The 8241-nt window shown below is 46.8% G+C and overlaps 1 long non-coding RNA gene across 1 annotated transcript; it reads right to left on the reverse strand.

Moving 5' to 3' along the window:
* Positions 1–1083: 1083 nt before the first annotated feature.
* LOC140684520 (uncharacterized) lies at positions 1084–3752 on the reverse strand. The gene is made up of 2 exons (XR_012056895.1): positions 2150–3752; positions 1084–2057 (listed from the first exon to the last, which is right to left on the reverse strand). It is a non-coding gene; the product is annotated as an uncharacterized lncRNA (long non-coding RNA).
* Positions 3753–8241: the final 4489 nt, after the last annotated feature.

Consider the following 8241-nt stretch of genomic DNA (forward strand, 5'->3'; position numbering starts at 1 on the left):
GGCTCTCCACCAACCCCGTTGGGGCAGGAAGGAGGGGTCCAGGGGTTATCTTGATCAGAGTCACAGGGTCCCGGGGAAGGGGAAACAGAATGCCCATGAGCTCACTGTAACAATGCTCTTAAAGTTTTTTTTAAAAAAATGCAGGTGAAAAGGAAAATTTGAAAGGCAAAATAAAAGCAGGCTTCCTGGGTTTCAGAGCAATTGGGTTTGTTTGACATCCCAAAGCAGGTTGTTCTGGAATGGTTTGATTGCAAGGGACCTTAAAGATCATCTAGTTCCAAGACCCAGAATCTTAAAAAGTCTTTAAAAACTCCAAATCAGCATTACTTTTCCACTTTTGCTGCCATACAAAGCTGGGTTTCTTACTGTCAACAGGGTTTGTAGCCAATCACCCCTTCTCTGATCCACGTGTGATGCCCCCAGGGCCTTCCAGCCCTGAGAACACGGTTCCCTGTCCTGGCCTGACCCCACCTGGGCTCAGCTACAGCAATCAAGTGACCATGGATGTCTTCACAGCATCAGCTGGCACCTGCACCCACCCACCCTGAATTTAGTAGCAACCACACAAAACTCACAGCCAGCTACTCTTAACAAACCAACAGCAAGGTAAACGTTTGCAGTGGACATAGTAGGGGGAAAAAAATTGAGAAAAAAAAATTCTAATTTATTAGAAAAATTAAGCCTCCTTAGACATATATTAAATTTCCATGAGATACAGTGTCCAAGATCTGGGAGGAGAGAAAACACTTTGGCCTTCCTGGCAGGACACATCCCTGGGGGATACATTCTCACCACATCTCATGCAATTAGTTGAAAAATTATAAACTACAGCATCTCTGCCAGAGCAGAGCTAATCTAAGGCTGGCTTGATGACTACTGCTCTGGCTTGTCAGGTGTGAGCATCTAATCACACCTCCATTCTTAACCTACTTCAGCTGGCTGCTGAGGTTTCCTTCATTTTTCACCAATTAAGCCTCCTGTCATGGTTTGACACTGGCACAATGCCAGTGCCCCCATGAAAATGCAACCTCTCAGTTGAATGCTGTGAAATGCAATTGAGAACAGAGCAAAGCAGGCCCAAGCTTAATAACAAGGAAAAAAACTTTATTTAGCAACTACTACTATACTACTATAAAAGGAAAAAGAAAGAAAAAACACACAAAAAAATCAGCATGAAAACCTTCCAAAGTATTCCTTCTCCCACCACCCAACTTCAACAAATCACAGTGAGACACAACCTGGACCCCAATCAGGTTTCCACCCTCCAGACAATTGATTCTCAGTCCATCGAGGGAGAGAGGAGCCCCTCCTGTGCCACAGACCCTCCCAGGAAACACAGCTGCCACATCCTGTGTTTCCATGTCACACATGGCACCGCCCGGAGAAAAAAGTTTGCCATGGTGGCCCTCTCCTTTCCATGCATAGTGCTCTCACCACCAATGCATGGATAGACAGACTGCTTTTAGGATTTTTCCTTTCAAGGATGCTCTGCCAAGAGGGGAAAAAACAACAGTTCAGTTTTTCATTTTTGGGACCACAGTCCCCCCCATTTTCCCCTGGGGCCAAGGATCCAAGAACAGAGATCTTCTCTTCTTCTGCTCTGAAGATGGGGGCACCACCACAAACCTCCCTAACTTTTCTCTGTTCGCTCCACTTCTGTCTTTTCCCAGCTGAAGCAGGTCTCTTTGGCTCACCGGCATCCTCCTAAAATACAGTCTCTCTTGGAGGAGAAGATCAGTTCGGTCTGTGGCTACCAAGAAAAAGTCCAGCCAAAAGCCACTCCATCATCTCCTCCCACCTAAAATTTCTCCTTCCAACATCCCTGGGTCCAAGCTGTCTCTCTTCCTCTCTTTCAAACCGAGGAGGAGAAAAATTTCACAAAGCTTTCATTTCTCAGGAAGGGTTAAAAGTCCTGACTCCCAAGGATGGCTCGCTGCCCAGGCTCTGACTCCCACAGGTATCTGGCCACTTGCGGCCCCCCGGCTCTTCTCCTTCCCCGCGGTGAACTGCTGACAAAACCACCGCTTTCTCTCTCTCTCTCTCTCTCTCTCTCGACCCTGGAGGGGGAGAACAGAGACATCCCAGATTTCTCCACCTTTCCATCTGCAGGGGGCCAGCCCGGTTCCACTCCCTCCACCCTTGGGCCTACCTCCGAAGGCCACATGGCTTTTCCCCTCCCCCACCCAGCTCGTGGCCGGGCAGGGGAGAGTCCTGCACTGACCGCTGACCGGAACCCAAGAGTGCAAGTTCTCCTGGGAATTATGCTTTTAACCCCTCTGTGTTCTCGGAGGTGTGTCCACCTTCAGTTGGTCAATATCCAAATTGACCTCTTCCTTCTGAGAAAAATTCTTTTTCCGTGTCAAACCATGACACCTCCCCAGACCACCTTTACTCAGCTTTAATTCTCCTGGTTACCTGAGTAGCCAGGGCTGATTTATAATGTTCTGCAGGTAATTAATCCACTGATGGCAGCCTGAACAATCACAAAACAGGTTGGGCTAAAAGGGACCTTGAACTCCATCTCATTACTGCTCCCTCTTTCCCAGCTCAGTTTTTCTCCATTTGTGGGGATAAAAAAAAAAACATTGCTCTGGGGAGAAGAATGCAACACAGGCACATCAATAGGTGTAAAATATCTGTAATATCTGCCAGGAATTTTGCTGCTGGTGGTTGAAGAAGTACAACCACCACCTCCAGTGACTCCTTCCTAACCCTCCAATTCCATCACTTGCACTGCAATCTGACTAAGAGATGTCCCCAGGCCAGCCACAGAAAAAGTCCTTGGATGTTCCCTCCAGGGGAGAGGAGGGCAATGAGAGGCAAACAGGGATAGGAAAGAATACAGCCAGCTCACTCAGGCATCTCCAGCCATTTCATGCTTTCAGCATTCATCCCATCCAAATTCATCTTGCCCTACAGACAGCATTTTAGAGAGAATAGAGGAGAAAGTTTCTCTTCTTCCTACTTTGTGCCCAGAAGGCCAAAATCAACACATCCCTGCAAACAGACTGGGACAGATACTAAACAGCTGAAGAATGCACTTTCTCCCCAGGCTACATATGTCTAAATGACATTTGATTCCACTGAAAGGCAGATTCATTTGTATCTGGGAAAAAAGCAAGCATGGAATGTGAGTTTATTTTGAACAGAATCAGCATTGTGGTAGCCAAAGCTCATTAATTATGAATTTTATCAACTGTTCACTGAAATTTGTTCTGCTAGCACAGTGTAACTGCCTGCGAAAGCAGTGCTTTCAAAGAGAAAATGCCAAGCTATGAAATAGCTCCTGGAAAAGGAAGGATGTGGGTTATCTCTTATTTGTTCCAGAACAATTACAGCACTGGGAGAATCCTTGAGGTTCTCCAAGCATCTCACCAGAGCATTCATTGCCAACAAGAAGTACTGAAGGGCATAATGGGGTGAAATATGAATGTGGAGCACAGGAAGGAGCTCTCCTGTTTGCACTGCTGGGGTTCTGGCAGGGTGCTTAAGAAGTTTGTCACTGAACATTCCCATGTTTGAAGCATATTTTCTGCTGTTCAGCTGGGCTGTGAAACAAGGAGTAAAAGCACCACCACCCCACAGCCTCAGGGCTCAGAGAGTGAGTCAGCCGCACTCAAACACTCACTACCAAGGATCCCATTAAGTGCTGAACTAAGAGACAGCTCTGCAGGGCACAGGCAGCACTTAGCATTACAATTATTTAGAGACACTGATTTTAATCAGCAAGCAGAGCCTCCCAACTTAATTTCATTTTACATGCACATACACACACACCTTGGCAAAGACAGAGCAGTGGTTTGGAGGTGATGAAGAGGATCATCCTCCATAGAACAGCACCCCCAAACACGCCTACTCCTGGAGGAACTGGGTTTGAACTGAGCCTTCCAGCCCAACCAGCACCTACAAACTCTGCATTGTCACTCCTTCACGAACAGCAACCTCCTCCCTGCCATCTTTGCCTGTCCTTAAATAGCATTCTTGCAGAGCTGCCCCACCTGTGGCTGATGTGCCTAGCTGTTCCTCATGGAGAATCCATTTGGAACAGCTGAGACCTTCCCTGGGACCTTCCCTGGGGCCTTCAGAGGACATCCCTGCACAGGCACAACTGCCCCCAGAATCCATCACTCAGCACACAGGGATCAGCAACTGATTTGTCTGTGTTTGTTGGAACTAGATGCTCTTTAAGGTCCCTTCCAAGCCAAACCAGCCTGAGATTCCACGTTTCTGTGTGTTCAAAGAGCAGCTGTTGGGCTAAAACACACTGTTTCCATCAGGGAAGTAATGAAGGACATGAGATGTTCTCCCAGCAGTTAAAATAAACCTGGGGAACAAAGATGTGGGAGTTGTGCAGGAACTGAGATCTTCACAGTCCACTTTTGGGGAAGCTGCAGGGAAGCTCGAAGTGCCCCCAAAACTGCAGGGTGACCTTCACAGCTCCATTTCTGTTACCAGAGACACTGGAAATGAGGTCTGACTTGTCCCCTTTGTCACCCCGGTGAAAGCATTAACTCAGCTGATAATTAGAGGGGCCTCAGCCAGGTATGTTAATGACTATGTGAAGAGTTTCTGTTAATCAGCTGTCGGTGAACAATGGTTTTTCTCGGAGGGTTTCCAGATGCAAAGCTGTTAGAGGGTATTTTCATCAATGATCTGCATAACATTTCCTCCTAATCAAGATCCCAGTGATGTCTTGATTGGGATGAAAGGAGATACAGAAATACTACTCAAGTCTAGAGTGATCTATTGCTCCTGTTAACCCCTTCTAGTAAGAGGCATTTAAACAGCAGGAGATGCTGGCCACTGGTTTTACCAAATTTTTGGTAACACCGAGAAATAAATGCTGCCCCAGCGTGGCAGGACTCCAATCTGAGCAACCAGCGTGGTGTCACTGCAGAGGAAAACTCCAGCAGCCCTTGCCTGGTGAGAGCACAAGCCATAAAATATGCTGAAACAAGACAGGTTCACAAAATACCAGCAAGCTATAAGGACTTGGAGGGAGCCAGTGCAGCCATCTGTGCCTGGCTCCCAGAGCCAGCCTGGCAGAGACTGTGATTAGCACTGTCCAGACAGATCTCCTGTCTGCTGTCAGCAGCACTGTCTGCTCCAGAGCCTGCCCATGGCACCAACAGATGCCCCGAGCAGCTCCAACCCTTGCAGAGAGCTCCGACTTTGCATTTCAATTCCCCCCCCTCCCCTCCGCGATGTGACCGCTGGTGCTGGAAGACATGGAAAAGGTGCAAATAAAAATACAAATTTTTAAAAATCCTCTTCCTAGGGGTTCAATGAAGACGCTAAAAATGCCCACTTGGCATCCTCTGGCCATTGGAGGAAACCTCAGCAGAGTACCAGCGGGTGGGAGGCAGCACAGAAAGACAGGCAGGACCAGACCTGAGCTGCCAACCCTCAGCAACATTCCCAGCTGCTGCTTGGGTAAGATAACAAAGGTTTTACCTCTTATTTTCAATCTAGGATGTCTTGCAGTTATTCCTACAAGGTGCATTGCTGCTCAAATATCCTGGAAAATCTCCCAGGATACATTTTTCTAAGTACAGAGGTCTCAGTTAGTGCTTTTCAATCTGTTGACACAGCCTCAAGCCCAGCCAGCAGCCAGGTTAGACAGTCCAAGCCCACGTATCAAGCCAGGATTCAAATTCAGCTCTGCTCTTCACTTGCACTTCCCAACGAGAATTTCTCTCCAAATAAACTAAAAACCCTCAAAATAAACTAAAAAAAAAAAAAAAAAAAAAAGACAGAAAACAAAGAAAAACAAAATCAATCACAAACAAGACAGTTGAGTAGGAAATAAATACCCCAGAAATGCAGCAAGAGCTTATGCATATTTGAAATACCCAGCAGCTACAGGGTGTAAGCTGCATGAAGAGGTCTGAGCATAGCCTTTGGGGAGCAGTTTGAGTTGTGGTAGCTCAGAAAAGCAATCACTGGAACAGTGTGACAACACCCCTGCCTACGAAAAGCCTCTCCAAAGACACTGAAAGCTGTCAGCTTTGAAAGGAAGCAGCAGGAAAGCCAGGGGCAAGCTGGAGCGGCTGGAAAAGTGGAGTCTTCCTGGCAAGTGTTTTGTTATTAGGCAAAATAATTATCTTACAAGGCAATGGTTATTGTTGCTAATTAATAAGTGGTGTGCTTAATATAAAGCTCTAATTTGAGTGATGAGGCAGAGCATTAAAGAGGGATTTGACAAGTGGAAAAGCACCTCCAGCTCCGTGGGTTATGGAGGGTCACTCTCCAGGTACACACAGAGGGTGGCCATGTTAGTCTCATCCCAAGTAATGGAATCTGGAATCCCAGAATGGTTTAGGTTGGAAAGGACATTAAAGCTCTTCTTGTTCCACCCTTGCCATGGACAGGGACACCTTCAACTAGACCAGGCTGCTCCACAACCCATCCAACCTGGCCTTGAGGTGCCCATGAGACAGTATCATTTTGGTGCTAAATAATTTTAAAGGACACCCAGAGTACCAGGGATGCTGAGTTTTGCTCCTTCCTTCACGGTGTCTCTCAGAAATCTGCTGCAAACCATATCAAATGTGATTTCAATACTCGTTTCAGGCTGCTCAGCATCTGCAGAATTCAAGTTCCCACAATTACTGCTGCAAAGAGAGCTTTCAAAATCCTCCTCCAAAGGCATTTTATCACCTTGGCTGAGCAGTGACAGGCAGCAAAGCTGATCCTGAATTTGGAACTCCTGGTCAAGTTTAATGTGTAAAATTCAGGGAAGTTTAATGTGTAAAACTTCAGGGAAGTTTTTTCTACTTTTTTTTTTTTTTTTTTTTTTGCAAGTTACTAGAAAACCAGCAGGAGTCACATAACCCAAAATAGAGAGTTTACATGTGACCCAAAGCTGTTTGCTTTCCAAAAGCTGAAGTGGGATTGGGACTGTAGGTGTGACAGGACATTTGACAATCACTCCTCAGTGGCCTTCCCAGACATGAGTAATGACAGGTCCTGGAGCTTGACTCAACTCATTCCTCACAGACAGGAGCCAGGAATGCCTGTAGGGGATGGTGTTGGGTTTGCCCATGGGAATTAACTTCAAACATTCCCTGCCCATGGCAGGAGATTGGAACCAGATGATCTTTAAGGTTCCTTCCAACCCAAACAGGTCTGGGACTCAATCTCTCTTGCCACCACAGCATCACTGATTTACATTTAAAAGTCATAGCATTCCTTGCATGGTACCAAGGTTGGACTTGATGGTCTTGGAGGTCTTCTCCAACCTAAATTATCCTGTGATTCTCTCCCATACAGGGAACCAAGTCTGGGGTTTACAGAGGTCAGTTTTAACTGGTGCATAACTGGCTGGCAAAAACACTTCTGGGAACCAAGCCCATTAAAGGGTGGAACGGGAATTGCCAGAAGCTTATGTATGCATGGTCACGTTCTAAATTATCTCAACACTTCACAGAAAGGCTCCAGCTGGGAAGACAGGAAGCCCTGGATAGGGGCAGTACCCCCTTCTTCCCAGATGGAGTTATAGAGGGACTGGTAGATCCAAGTGATGTTTTGCCCCAAACTTGTGTTGACCTTACCAGGATTTGCCTTCAGGCAAATGAGTCAGATTTTGTGGCTTTGCTTGCTTTTCTAAGGACACAGCTGATTCATACTACAAAGTGAAAAATAATCTTGGGGGAAAAAAATAATCCTGAAGGTTGCTGAAGGCAGACAATCTGACTACTTGATAGCTCCAGTGGAATTCTGGCATCCAGCCCTACTCTGTCCCAGCTCTTTGCTAAGTCACACCATTTGTGCTTGAACTTCATTATGTCAAAGGTCTTTTCCAAGCTGAATGATTCCATGATCTACAGCAGCATCACCATACACCCCCAAAAATCAGAGACACAAACACCATTTAAACAGACTGTGAATGCTGTGAAGGATCAGCTACTGCAGGAACCTTCTTGGGGGTGCAGGAGGCCAGCCCCAAGATCACCCATCGCTGCCCACATTTGCTGTGAGAAGGCCAGGAATAGGAAAAACTGTCACTGTGAGGCTGGAGACCAGTACCTGATGCTCTGTGCCATCTGTGCCAAGTGGCAGTTTTCCAACCACAGGGCTTCAGAACTTCTCCAGAGTCACATCCCACCCCCTCGTGTGACCAAGGTCAGCCGCTCCTGCTGAAGGGTGGAGACCCCCTCCCTCCACAGGGCTCAGCTCCTGCTGCCAGCACAGCAAAGCCTTTCTCCTCTCACATGTCACACAAGAACTAAATGCTGGAAA

This window comes from Taeniopygia guttata, chromosome 7, assembly GCF_048771995.1.
Source record: "Taeniopygia guttata chromosome 7, bTaeGut7.mat, whole genome shotgun sequence".
Lineage (NCBI taxonomy): Eukaryota > Metazoa > Chordata > Aves > Passeriformes > Estrildidae > Taeniopygia > Taeniopygia guttata.